The sequence below is a fragment of the Gambusia affinis genome, linkage group LG09 (assembly GCF_019740435.1).
Source record: "Gambusia affinis linkage group LG09, SWU_Gaff_1.0, whole genome shotgun sequence".
Classification (NCBI taxonomy): Eukaryota; Metazoa; Chordata; class Actinopteri; order Cyprinodontiformes; family Poeciliidae; genus Gambusia; species Gambusia affinis.
The window spans coordinates 11,212,070-11,224,508 of NC_057876.1; positions in this window are offsets into that span (position 1 = coordinate 11,212,070).

Below are 12,439 nucleotides of genomic sequence, written 5' to 3' on the forward strand. Positions count from 1 at the left end.
AGTTGGGAGTGAGAATGTGTTGCCAGATCATGCCTTGGCGTTCTATTGGTATACATGTGTCTGAGTCAGTTTGTGTTTTCTGTATTTGTTTCTGTGTACATGATCTCTAAATGCCAAATTCCAGCACTTAATAAGCCTCCATTATGGAATTATCTCTGGTGCTTTTGTGTCTTTGTACAGAAAAACCTAACCACCAATTAAGTGGTTGTGTGCCTAGATGGCCCATTTTCTTGCCCGTTTGTAATTATCGGTTTTCTCAGCGTTTTTCTCTGCTCAAGCTGGCCCTTCTGCTTTTGATTAGCCTTCTCCAGAGCATTACAACTCACAAACTTTGTCACTCTCGCTCCGAAATTAGCTGTCATCCCAGCCACATGCATATTTCATCATGCCCCCAGAGCAAGAAACCAAAACTGAACCACACAAACAGAACAAATATGGGTATTCTAGAGTATATACTTTTTCTTTGGAATCCAATCATGTCTCATAAAATATTTTTTTAGCTCACATACATATTCATTTGCATGTGAATGTAGACTTAAAGTAAAAGTGTAAGATTTCTCATGTCTAAATAGTAATGTAGTGTTTTCTTTTTTTTTTTTTTTTTTTTTTGGCTATGCTTTAACCCACCATTTAGTGGGGATCTCATACTGTTGTATTTCAAATTGGAGCCTGACAAACCTAACAAAAGGTTGAGCCACACTTTGTGGCAAAAAGTGCCATTAAACATTTGGGGATAATGATTAAGTTTTTACATCTTTGAGGTAGACTTTGGTCTACTTTTTGAAGAATTGATTGATTGAGCCCTAATGGTGCATTTCTGAGTACAGACAAGTTCAAGAAAATGCACCACAAATATAAGCTTTGACTACCCACCCATTCATCATCTATACCCTGTTTCCAGAGATGAGAGGCGGGCTACACTCTGGGCAGATCAATGCTACATCACATGCCAAGACAGAGAAGCAAAGGACAAACAACCATGCACACACATACTCACACCTGAAGGTAATTTAGAGACACTGATAAACCTGTTTCCATTGAGGGTTTTTTTTTTACTCACATTTTTGAAGTTTTGCATTGGAGAAGGTTGATGGAAGCTGCGAAATTTGAAGAAAAGAAAACATCTTCAGTTTTGCAAAAAACTTTGTACACTCACTTGACACATTTTTTAGTTAGTCCAAAAACGTTGTTAGTTTAAGATTGGGTAACGTTTAAAACTTCACCAGAGTCCACACCTCCAGCAAGCAATAATTTCTCAGACCCTCTGTATGAAATAAAGTGTAGAACAATGGACTGGATTTTACCAGTTGTTTGTTTTAGTTTTACCGTGGACATAGATTAAGTTATTTCACACACATTTTATCTCATAAATACAACCAACTGCTTATTCTCATGACTTGTCATTTAATTAGCTTAAGCTTATTTAAGGGTGTGTGATTTTAGTTTTTGTCCTTTTCTTCACAAAACAAAAGATACAATGTTTATTAAACCAAAAATGGCAGTTCTGTTTACCTGTTAACGTTCTGTAAATTTACTTGGTTGAGCCCATAAACACAACAGGGTTCCTTGGTGCAGCTGGGAGTGAACTCCTTCTCTAATCTGTCTCACACAGTTGTGCCTTCTACATCTCAGATGGAAGTCTATCAAATCCTCCTGTCTAAAACCAGTGGCCCATACCGCTCCAATTAGGTGTGTCAAATGGATTCTGTTTGTTCACCTTCGAAAAAGGCACCAAGGTCGGACAGCTGCCTCTGCCATGTCAAGAAACTTCTACTCTGTAACCCCTGAAGGCCTGTCTGAACAGTCTGATACATTCCAAATACAATGTGAAGTAACCAGATTCGATGCCCAAAAATGTAATTTCAGAATTAACTCTTTTTTTTTCTACTAAATTTCTTTAATTGGTACAGTTTCAAGTGTTACAAACAGGTTTTAAAAGTAATGTGGATGTTAGTGTTTGTGCCTATCAGAGTAAAATGGTGATCAGAACAAGCATGTGAACCTGAAAATGAACAGTGGAAGTCAATGTTGCAACATCTAATAGCGGATTAATTCTTGTTCTCTTTTTTGTTGCATTTATAAACAATAGAGGGGCTGGCAATTCTGTTGTATCTGGGAACAATGTGGATAACCATTGCCGTCGATGTTCCACAACTTGAACCAACGACTTTGAAGGTCCCTGCTCACATTAGCTAAGCCTTGCTATTAGCCTTGAAAGGAGCAGGCTAGCTGCACAGGATAAACCGCCATGGTAACTTATGTGCTACGAGTTAAGGCTCAATTCAGCCGGGGCATCTGGAAAATCCCAGCTTTAAACGTAATCCTGTGGCGAAACAACCCTCTGGATGTAGAACCTCAACAAAACAACAAGTATCGGTGAGTATTTACGAAAATAAAATAATAATAATAATAATAATAATAATAATAATAATAATAAAAATGATTTACCAGAAGGAACATTCAAAAACCATGATGATTCAATCATGTTTAGTTCAAAAGCACATGGTTGGATGTAAACTGTGACACAAACAAACTCAGGATAATGTCTGAAACAAAGTTGCGGCAGCAATGATACACTAAAGCATTGAGCATAACAACAAACTGGAATAAATTACGAATATGCTTAAGGGACAAGTGGTGAATAAAAACAAGCTCATCCTCTTTGTCAAAGTGAAATTAGTGTGCGACAGAAAAGGCTGAACCACCAAGTAACAGACCCATGCGATTAAGATAATTTCTTTGCCCCCAAATTGGATGGATAGGTAGATGGACAGATAGACGTGAATGCGGCACAACTGATAAACAGGTCACACAAGTGGCTGAATTTATGTTTCAGCAAAACCCTGTCATATTTGTTGACAGATCTTACTTATTGCTTTACTGTCTTTTCCACCTGCCAAGGTCAGTAATTGTAATTGAGACAATTTATATATATACCTCTGCATTGGTAGGTCTCATGTGGGGGGACAGGAAGTTGTTTTGAAGGCTGGCAGAAGGAGACACGAGACGTGAGATAGAGGGAGGGGAGAAGGGAGGGAGGGAGCTCCATTGATTAGGAAGATGCTCTTACTGATTAGAGCCATCACTCAGTGTCACAATTATCAATGTCATCAGCTCGTCTGCAACAAATTCTACCTGCATCCCGGGACAGACCAACACCCTCGGTGAATATGTGTGTGTGAATGTGAATATGTTCTTCCTATGCTATCCCACGCCCTCCCAATTACTCTAACTGATTGGATATATGCAAATCGTACCTAAATTAAATGCCGTCTGCAACGGAACCCCTCGTGGGACAGATCTGAGCAGGCACCCAATCACAGGCACCTAGGCACGCCGCATTTTGTTACATTTAACCTTCAGCCACCCAAGATACAGGTAAACGTGTATTTTCATTCCCATTTCTGAAAAAAATAATAAAAATCTTGTCGTGAGAGGCTGTATGCTTAACACAGCTGTAGTTGCTGCTGTAAGGAGATGACAGTTTGAGTTTTGTTTTATTTTAGTTTGGTATAACCTCCCTATTTCCCTCTCTCAAGCAAACTTTTAAATCCTGTGCTGCATCAATATGCGAGCCATCGAACAGAATTAAATTTGTATTTTTTATTTTGTTTTATTAAAAAGGCTTGCACTTCTTGTCTCTTCGACTATGTGGCAGATAAGTTTGAGTAATCGATCGGTGTTATTTTTTTGGCAATGGTTCTGAGATGAACTCATTTATTTGTTCATGTCCTAAGTGTAAGGGGTTTGTTTGCTATTTTGAAGGACTTGATGAAGGTCATGCTCTTTTCCTGTGACTATGTTTGGATGAAAGCACTTTGTAAGGAAGAAACATTGCCTTTTTTTCCCACTGCTAAACTCTTAATATGATTGACAATGAATAACCATTCTGCATCTGTTATCTTTAAGTGGCGATATTTTGAAGAACTTTTGAGTTAGTATCTAAAAGACATATTTGAACAAAAGACAAAGTTGTATACATAGAAGCAAAAATAAAAAGAAATGGTTTTGACTTGTTTGTTCTTTTTTTTAGATTATTTTGTGAGATAATCCTAAGTATTGTAATGTATAAGTAGTGTCAAAAGATTCCTTCTGAAAGCTCAAACAAGCCTTTCTTTTCTTTCTTTTTCTTCTCCTCCGGAGAATGCTCACAGTAAGAAATCTCTTTCTCCCTCAGGCAGCCAGAGTAAATCTCTCTAAGCTCCAGCTCCCCTACCATACCTTTAGATTGAAGGCCACCTCCAAAGGTCACTGAGCAGAACTGATCCTCAGTATTCTCTTCATCCCAAAGGGCTGGATGAGACTGGAGAAACGGGGTGGCCTGGGGCAGGAAGGAGGGTACATACAGAGAGTGATGAAGAAAGAAATAAGGTGGGAGTAGAGGTATGATTAAGGCATTGAAGATGATTCAGAGTGAGGAAGAAAAGGGACAGGAGAAAGTGACGGGGAGCTGAGGAAGGAGGCGCAACTGGCAGATAGCCTGAGGTCCGGAAAGAAGAAAGGAGCCCAGATGTGCAGGAGAAGAACAGTCAGTAACGAAAGCAAAGACAATTTTGAATGAATGTCTTCTCATTTTCTTCTGAACAGTTTAAGTTCACAGGTATACATTTTTTTTTGCACTTGTTCAAAAAGCTTTACACTGGCTCCCTGTAGGTCAGAGAACAGGCTTTAAAATACTGTTGTTAGTTTATAAATCACTTAACGGTTCAGCACCAAAATACATCAAAGATCTGCTGTTGTTGAACCTTCCAGACCTCTCAGGTCTTCTGGTTCTGCTCTGCATCCCCAGAACCAAACATGGCGAAGCAGCATTTAGCTTGCACTTCAAATCTGGGACAAACTTCCAGAAAACTGCAAAATAGCTGAAACATTGACTTCATTTAAATGTAAACTAAAAACCCACCTGTTTAGAGTTCCCTTTGAACCATAATACATAAAACACTGACTAATTTGTATTGATGATTTTGATGGTGGCACTGATCAAAATGCAATGTTCGTTACTCGTTTTCTCAATTGGTGCCTGTGTGGCATGTTATGACTTTGTATTTTTGGGTTTTTATGATGTGAGCCACTTTGAACCGACATGTTTTTTGAAACATGCTTTATAAGTAAACTTGATTGATTGTTTGCTTACCCAAAACTATATGTGTTCTCCTTTGTACTACACTAAACACAACTACAATGTATACTTCAAAATATAGCCTACTACAAGGTTTACACGTATCTTTAAGTAGCGCAGTATGGACCTTACCACAGGGGCTGCTTTTCATTGGCTGATGCCCATTCTACTAGTAGCGCGGCTACAACATGCGTGGCCGTCTCACAAACACATGCTTCCCGTTAGCTAAGCACAGCATTATGGCAGCACTGATACAACTTCTACACCTTGAAGCCTGTCTGCTACACAGTCTTACGTTAGCTAAACAGATCAATATGTAATGTGTACTGTATCTGACATACACTAAAGATTTTATTTTAGCAGAAAAGGCTTTGGACTAAACTCGTATTAGCCACTCTAGCACTAAGTACAACTAGTCAATCAACCATCGCTGTGTTCAGGGAAGCGCTGATTAATAATCGAGAAATAAATGTCAACCCTGGAAACTTGATATCGTAACGGACTGAATGTTGTTTTTAACGTAATCTTTACTCGTCTTGCGGGGCGTAGGCAGTTGCCACGGTAACAGGTGTGCTTAAACTACAAAGAGAGAGAGAGAGTAAAAAGGTACGAGTGATTTTGAGTTGATCACCTGTTCGGGTTATTTTACCTTTGTTTACCTTTGCTGTGGCGCATTACAGCCGCCATAGTTTCTAAACGTTGGACTAATTACCTCGTTCGTTATTGAGTATACGTCATTCACAACAAACATCAAATAGAACAAATATGTTTCATAACATTTTAACAAACAAATGGCTTCTACCGCGATAATTATTATGAAATTAAATGAATTATATCCCAACTTCAGAAGATTTGTCTTTACCTTTACAAAGCTCTTTGGGTCCTCCTATCAGTCTGTAGCTTCTCATATTGGGGTCATCAAACCACATTTCAGATCTACCATAACTGACTGACACCTGCTGGCCTCAGGTTTGCAACCAGTTTGTGACTGAGAAACCAGTAACCTCCTCCCAGTTGATGTCATGAACTTGTTAGTTCCTCTGTCCATTGTAGTAGCTGATATATTGTGAAAATCCGGCAGAAATGATGCACTAATGGAGTCATGTTTACACAGAAACAACGCGCCGCGAGGCTTTGTTGGTGAGACTTGCGGTCATGTGGGTCGGTTGTGGGCGGAGCTTGGTAAGGTCCATTAGCGATAGTCTGATTAAACTAGAAACAAATGGGCACTGAATTTTTAATGTCAATTTTTGTCCACAGAAGCTGTTCCCAGTCTAACAAAGAAGAATGCTTAAATGAAAGATGTGCAAATTAGAGACCTACACCATAGACTTGCAGCTGTATTAGTAGAGAAAGGTATCAAGTAAAATGTATTGAGCCCCTCTCCCCCATTTTGAATAAAATTAATGTTTCCTAAGTAAATGGATAGTACCATAGGCTTTTAAGGTAGCTGTAATTAAATCTTTACTGAAGAAGCCTTACCTCAAAAATGACTTAATAAATCACATACCAATATCTGATCTTCCTTTCTTATCTAAAAATCTTGAGGAAATAGTTGCTAATCAAGTGTTTGCTCATTTGCACATTAATGACTTGTTTGATTCAGTCAAGGTACGGAGTTCATTATAACACCGAAGCAGCACTGCTGAAAGCCACTAATGGTATTCTCATGGCCTCAGATAATGGAACTGTGCATGTTCTTGTCCCGTTAGATTTCAGTTTATACAGCCTGTCATATTTTTGTCTTGAACATGTTGCTTGGATGAAGGGGACAACACTATGCTGGTTTAATTTTTTGTTTTTTGTCAGATTCCAATTTGTTCACGTAAATCACAAATCAACTTCACACACAGGTGACTTGTGGAGCACCACAGGGCTCAGTGCTTTCAGTTGGTAAAATTATACATATAAATATTCCCCGTGATATATACATCAAAACATATATATATAAAAAAACACATTCTTGTACAATGACTATTCAGTAGTATCCTCATCACACAGATTCTCTGACAGACAAGAGCTATTTTAAATGTTACAATTATAAGACTACACTTATTATATTATGTTCATTTTTAATTAAGTGTACTAATTACTGTTATGTTGTTCATATATTTAAGTTATGCTAAATTAATAAACAGATACTTGAGATGAATCAAAATGTTTGAGTTGAATGTATTCAAAAAACAAATCCAAGATGTTACACTAACTAAAACTCTGAGCAAAAATACTCTTTTAATAAATTACTTTAGATGTTTGAGTTCACAGTGAAAGATGGGATGTATTCCACAAAATCTGACCTGTAACTGTCTAAAATAAAGTATTTACTCTTCAAAGTACTTTTCTTCAATTGACTAATAATCATTAATAAGAAACAGGACTAACAACTGAAGAAACCTCTGTTAAGACAAATATTTTTAAGGTCAAGTGTCACTTGTTTTATCATCAGATCTACTCAAAATTTGTTTTATCGTGCAAGTAGTACAGTTCAAGATGAGATATCTTGAAACAGGTCACAATCTTACAGTGGTTTATTCTCAATAGGTAAGTAGAACCTGGAAATATTGTATCAAAATTCTTAATTTCTGCTCGACTGAACTCGAGCAGAAATTCCTTTTTTGCAGTGCGGTGGCAGTGTTATTGCATCCATGTGTTCATAAATCTCTGCCCTGTCCTGCTCAATCTGTCTCCCTATTTTACGTGCCATCAAGTCTGCGTAATTTCGCCCTCTAATGAAAGTTCCTCTGCCTATCAGTGACTGAAAATGATACTGGAAATATTAATAAGGGGCCCTTTTTAACCAAATTACATTCCATCAGAGTGGAGATTAAATTAGCGAGCACCAAGGTGTGCAGGAACAAAGCTAATGGAATCGGATGACAGCATCCGTCAATCAACACACGATATAGGTCATTCTGCATCCAACCTTGTTTTGCCCACTCTTATCAATCAGGAACACACACAGGGAAACATGATGCAGAGCGCAGGTGGTTGCAGGAGGCTAAATGTGCTCTCACCTTGCTGTACAAGATGGAGAAATAAAAACGTTTGATGTTAAAACACAGGCAGACAGCTGAACTCTGGATACTTGGATTTTGTCACATAAATTACTTAATTAATGCCCCTGGAGATTTATAGTGGGATGTTTCACTACAAAGCTTTAGATATGGACAAGAGATAACATCATCCACTGTGAGCATTACGTCACAGAAATCGGCTTCAATGAGGCATAACAAATGTAAACCTGTATAAATTGTCTTTCAGATTCAGGTAAACAGTCATCAGCGGGAAAGCTGAAATTTATGCAATATTTCAGCTGAGGGTTGTGCATCTCATGATAGCGAATAATATGTAACCTTGAACAGCAGAAAGAAAAAAAAAAGAAATTACATCGAATGATATTTCAGTTTGTGCAATAAACTCCATTTTATCTCCTGTTGTGTGTATATATGGAGTGGAAGAATAATGGTTATTATATGTTCATCACTTTCTCTTTTTCCACCCTGGTGTACACACATGCCTACACACGCACGCACACGCCGTTTTTGTCTCCCCAGGTGTGCACCGGTCCAGGTGTATGTCTTCACGGGAGCTCATCACTGCTCTAATGAGAATGATCACTGCTCATCTGTCTTCATCCACATCCAACAGAGAGCACCTGCTACTATCTGTGGGCATGTGTGTGTGTGTGGGGTGTGTGTGTGTGTGTGTGCTTATTTGTGTGTATGCTCATTTACATTTAGGTTGAATTCATTGCAAATTACATTTGCCCCCGAGTATATTATTTATGCGTCTAGGTTTGTTTAATTGAACATTCGGTAAGTTGGCTTTGGACCAGCAAATGCTCATACTTCAAATTTAACGCCAACTAGTGGATTATGATAGCTGAGTCTATGGCAGGCTTTGAAAGATTGCTAAGGTGCCGGCAACTTCTCTGCAGGAGTGAAGAGTTTCTGATTTAACCATTTGATTCGGAACAAAAGCTCCTGTCTGTCACCCAAATGAGGCTGACATTCAATGAATGAATCAATCCGCCAAAAGCAAAGAAAAAAAAAGAGTTTGAGTTGAAAAGGACATAACCCACCTCTATGCAGTCTTGTGTAACTGACTGCGTAGTCACAAGTTTCTTAGCTAAGATTTGAGTGCACCCTTCACTTAATGCCAAATGCTCAAATCCATGGTGAAGTTATTTTCCAGCTTACATGTATTTAGACCCATAATAGATTTTTGCTATGGCTGGATAGCAACAGCAAATTAACACCTGCCAATAGACATCTATTGGTACATGATAAAAGTTTATTGTGCGCAGAGTTTCACAATAGAAACAACTCACTCACATTGACAAAAACAGTTGGCCTCAATTTGTAGGTCTTAATCGGATCTCAATTACAGACTGCTAAAATAAATTCAACAAATTTAGCCCCCCTATTTGTCTCCCTTTTTACAGACAGTAAAAAGGGAGACAAGGTTTGTCCAACATCAAACTTTGTAGCTAGTTAACACTGGGCTGAACAAAGCCACTTCGTCCGTGTTGGCCACGTTTCAAAACACGGAGCGATCAAAGTCAGCACAGGAGGAATGTTTGACATTTAATGTTGGCAAAGGCGTCATGGTGCTATTCTCCACGAGTTTGTTTACAACACACGCAACTTCCGGAAAGCTTCATCGAGTTGGCGCATTACGTACTTAATGGCCAAATGTTAGCGCTTGGGTAAGATCAGATCCAATTGTTTAAAACATCAACAGAGTCCACGCCTTCAGCAAGTAATTGTTTCTCAATGCATCACTCTGAGACACTGGCTCCCAGTAATGCTTGCAATGGCAGCTCTTGGAGCTTAGTCAAGAGCTGCCAGTCTCTGCTTTGAAGTTGTTTCAGTTTTAGGGCTGGTGTTCCTCAGTAATGTTTATGTTGAAAATACTCTTAGATTGGTGGTTCCATGTACAGAGTTAATTTCATTTTGGTTAGTTTTCAACTATGTTTAGAGTGCAGTGAGCTGTTGTGACGTCACTAAGTCTACAAAAAGTCCTTTTGGAAGTCTTAAGAGTGACATTGAGTTGTGGTCTAAGAGAAATTCAAATGATTGTTTTTCGATTGATTCTTTTTTAATGCTTACATTTAAACAAGAATCAAATCCTCAGGTCATATACTTCAAGTATGATTTGAGCTTTACCTACTTAATAACAGCATGTTAAAAAGAAAAGATCACAAATCATTGTAGTAGACTGAAACTGAGATATTGTTGGAACTTTCTTTTCCAGCATGTCGGCATCTGCTTGGGTTTAGGATTTGATACTAAACATACCTTGATGCTAACACAGCAGTGAGAGTCGTAATGATATACATTAAGGACACATTGATATTGTTCTTTGTAGAAGTAGCAATAAGTAGCATTTTTGCTCATTATTAACAGATAATAACAGTAACACTTAGCTATCTGTAATAAACAGTTGTACCAACCTTGGTGCAAAAGATTTTTCACTCTTTCACATCACTTTGGAGGAATTTTGGAATTTGTTGATAGAATTGTTTTTTTTTTGTTTTTGTTTTTGTTTTTTTTGGGGTGTTTTTTTTCAGCCCCACTGAGGATCATTTGGCCCTGAATGGGCTGTATGAATACCTTACTGTCTCAGTTTTTACAACTCAAACTTTTATCACCACTCCAAAAGTATCCACTTTGTTTTTGGAACCATTCAGAAGCAGACTTGTTGATATGGTGGTCGAAGGTCTGATGTATATAATGCAAGTGATATTGAGCTAAAGGGGAACCAAAAGCTGGTTCTAATTTTCTTTCTGATGAAGACCAGAATTTATATTATCATCCATCTCGACCAGTCATCCAGGTGCTAGAGGAGCAAAGCAGACAAAGAATATCAAACTACCATCTCCATGTTTGACTGCTGATATAATATTGTGCAATGCTCTTTGAATTTTACACCTGATTATCAAATGGAATTATAAAGACAGAGAAATGAATTGTATCATCACCTTCTAAAAAGTAAAAACTGTGTGAAAAATGGGGTAAAGATGTAACATAGGAGGATATAAGACAATGACAACATAGTTCCTTCAGATCCGTGACCAGGGAAAACCTTCATGATTCTTGATTTTGGTCCAGTAAAACATATTCTGTCAATATTCTCTATTAACTACACTGATGCTGCAGCAAGTAGTTAATAGAGAATGTAAAAAAACCAAGCACTTTCACATAGAGTATCGTAAAGATGTTTTTCTACATACCAGTTTTACAGTATATCCCACAATGTGATACATTCACACTTTCTGTTGTCGCAATTTAGAGTAGACAGTTGGTCCCCACTCCCAGTGGGGGGCCAACACGTTGTTTTTAACACAATCTAAAACACTCCCACATATCTGAAGTAACTTTCAGGTGAATATAAAATGTGTTGGTTTTGTCTGTTACCTACTCCAACACAGCTATGTCCAGGAGCAACCCAACACAACACTTCATAGATACTAAAACAGACTGATTTCTTCCCTATGCTATGTCTTTCTCTTAATTCTTTAGCATTTGACTGTATTAAGAGTGGCTATCAGTGCATCATTTTCAGCTTGTAGAGTCGGTACAAATATTCTAATATCATTGGAAGAGTTCTTTCTGGGTTTGTGATTGGACTGAGAGCTGGAATTACGTTGTTGTTAAGTCTTGTTCAAGCACCATTAACCCAGTTCACTGTTTAGTTGAACGCCGGGGTGGACTTCTGCACTTTCATTTTCATGATACGTCACTACTTTCATTGTAGAGTGTTTCCCAAGCCAGCTGCCAAATATATCTTTGTTTTTTTCCTAGGTAACCCAGCTCTAACATATGACTAATAATGGTTAACATAATTTGGAAGTTTAGGTGATATCTATGTACACCAGTTTTAAAGTATTTTCTTACACTTTAAAACTTTCCAGCTTGAACAAAGCCTTGCAACAGTACATTCTCCCCATTTGACTTTTCAACATCTTTTTAGAAATCGTACATCACGGACCAACACAATAGTCCAAAGCTGTGAAGTGGAAACAAAGTGATATCTGGGTTTCAATTCTTATCACCAAAATCTAAAAACAGATTTTGTCGGGCTTTTGTATTCAGTCTGCTGAGTTAATGCACTGTAGAAAAGAAATATTTTAGAGTATGTCTCTACCAGCATTGCACATCCGGAGACAAATGTTCCTTGTTGCTCATCTTTGCCAGTTAGTCTGATTGCTGCATCTGACAGGTAATGATTTTTGGTATGCATCTCCGTCCTTTATAACAAATTTTGAGGAAAAGCATTTCAACAGAATGATGTTATCACTACGTTTCAGGAACTTGC